The sequence below is a fragment of the Chaetura pelagica genome, unplaced genomic scaffold (assembly GCF_000747805.2).
Source record: "Chaetura pelagica isolate M959 unplaced genomic scaffold, ChaPel_1.0 scaffold743, whole genome shotgun sequence".
NCBI classification, from domain to species: Eukaryota; Metazoa; Chordata; class Aves; order Apodiformes; family Apodidae; genus Chaetura; species Chaetura pelagica.
The window spans coordinates 213,478-216,222 of NW_009952703.1; positions in this window are offsets into that span (position 1 = coordinate 213,478).

Below are 2,745 nucleotides of genomic sequence, written 5' to 3' on the forward strand. Positions count from 1 at the left end.
GAGCGGCTGTCGCTGAAGAGGGTGGTCTGGGCACTCTGCTTCCTGGGCTCCCTGGCCCTGCTCGTCCTCGTCTGTACCAACCGCATCCAGTACTACTTCCTCTACCCCCACGTCACCAAGCTGGACGAGGTGGCTGCCACCAGGCTGACCTTCCCCGCCGTCACCTTCTGCAACCTCAACGAGTTCCGCTTCAGCCGGGTCACCAAGAACGACCTGTACCACGCCGGGGAGCTCCTCGCCCTGCTCAATAACAGGTGGGTGCTGCTGCCCTCAGATGGCCCCTGCTGAGGTCTCCGTGTGCTGGGGTGGGCCACCAAGCGTGGCCCTGGCCCATCCCACCGGGGAGGTGCACTCTGTGGACAGGGTGGGTGGCATCTCCTCAGAGGAAGGGGATCCGGAGGGAGTTCAGCTCTGCGGCTGGATGAGGCTGCTGGGCAGCAACATCAGCAGCCCTGAGTCCTGCTGCTGCTCCTGGGCACGTGGCTCCCATGCTGGAGCTGCCCTGGAAGGACCTGGCACGCAGGGCTCCTGTCCCCACAGCAAGGCACAAGCAGCAAGGCCAGGGCCACCCGGGATGCCTGTGGGGCAGCTCCAGCACCCTCAGCTGCCACACCGTGTCCTGGGTACCTGACACAGGCAGCGAGGCCAGGGGTGGCAGCTGGTGAAGCTGCTGAGCATCACCCACACCCCAGGAGCAGGGATTGGGGGCTGTAGGTCCCTGTGGTGGGAGGGCTCATGGGGAAGCCCCTCACCCACCATTCCCAGCCTGTCCCCGTGGCTCCTTGGTGCTGCTGAGCCACCGCTGTGAGCCTGGTGCCAGCAGCAAGGGGCACTCCCTGCCCTTCACCCACGGGCTTCACCGCTGCCCCTGCTCACACCCCAGGGGCTGAAATCCCCACACCCGGGGGCTTTCACAGCCACCAAGGTCTGGAGATGGTGTGAGAGTGGGGGGCTGAGAGCCAGCACGCTCAGCCCATGTCCTGAGGCCACCACCTGCAGCTGTGGCACCATGGCCAGCCTGTCACCAGCAGCCCGGGGCTGGTGGCTGGGCTGCTGGACCAGCTCTTGGTGGGACATGTTTGGTACATGGCTGCTGCCCAGCTTGTCCTCCTCACTCATCCTCCTGCCACCTCTCCTGTGCCTTGGAGTCACTTTCTGCTGTTGAATGCTCTGAAAATGCCACATGTAAAATGCCTGGGACTTTGCTGAGCCCACGGCAGAAGTAGCTTGTGTGGAGCTCAAATGGCTTTTGCCAGAAGGAGCAGCCACCTCACCTGAGCTTTCCCCTCAGATACGAGATCCCAGACACCCAGACTGCTGATGAGAAGCAGCTGGAAATCCTGCAGGACAAGGCAAACTTCCGGAACTTCAAGCCCAAACCTTTCAACATGCTGGAGTTTTACGACCGGGCTGGTCACGACATCCGGGAGATGCTGCTCTCCTGCTTCTTCCGTGGGGAGCAGTGCAGCCCTGAAGACTTCAAAGTGGTGAGTGCCCCCCACGGCTCCAGCCTGATGCCACATTTCCCCCACAAAAAAAAAGGAGGGTGCTTGTCCTCCTGTAGCCACTCCAGCTGGGAAAGGACTGCCAGCATTTTCATGAAGGGGGTGCCAGGAGGTGCCACTGGGTTTCAGAGGTCCAGGCATTCCCCAGGAGTGGGTGCTGCTCCTGCAGCTGCACGAGGTGGTCCCCTGTGGGCAAAGATCCCTGGGAATGCATGCCAGGCTGGAAACCACCACATGGTGAGGAGACACCAGTGGAAAAGCAGGGAGAGCTGCAGTGATAGGCAGCAGGGACCCAAGGGAGCCCCACAGTCCCTTGGGAAAGGCAGGTCCCTGTGGCACAGCACGGCGTGGTACCCCTGAGAGGTTGTGTCTCGTGCTGGTGCATGGATCCAGCACACAATAAAGCCTTTATCCCCCTGTGGCTGCCTCTTCCCCCTCCAGCTGGGAATTACACAGTGCTGGCTATTCGGGTGCTGCCTAATAAATTCGGCAGCCAGGGTGGCTGTTCCAGAGCTGCCTCCAGCATGGAGCACCCAGCTCTGCACCCATCGGGGTCTCTGTCCTCACCCCCAGCCCTGGGGGTGTCCTGTGTTGATGGAGGACAAAGCCCAGGCACCAGCCAGGTGTCTGCAGAGCTGCTTTCCAAGTCCCAGCACAATTTGGGCGATTTTAATCATCTGCATTAAATTCCGTTGACAGGCTCTTTACATAGAGCAGTCTCTGTTGTCAAGCATCAGGCATTTTGTTCAAGGGAGGCAAGTTGCAGCCCAGAGGGGGCTGGATCCTCTCCAGGGGGGGCTGGCAAGCAGGGCCAGTTCCCAGCCTGCCTGTGGCCACCGGCTGCCCTCCTCGCCCTCCTGGTGCACAGTCCTGTTCCCTGTGCCAAAACACCCTCAGGGACCCTCATCCCAGCTCCCTTTTCACCCATTGGTGTCCAACTCCCCTGCTTTCCACCAGCAAAAAGGAAAAGAGACTCCCAGCTGGTTGATTATCCCTGCCTGGATTACTCCTTGCAAGCAGGTTGGGATGATTTAATGGATTTGATCAGAAAAACCTGGCTCTGTGCTCTATTTCTGCTGCTCTTTGGGCCCCCCTAGGTCTGTGTGTGGTGAGGCTGGTGCTGCTCATGCCCAGGGTCCTGGCACCTGCCCCATCTTGCTGAGCTGTTGAAGGAACCTTTGCCCCATCTCTGCTTGGGGGTCCCGGGGCTTTCAGAGGGGTTTGCTGAGCAGGTTCATTC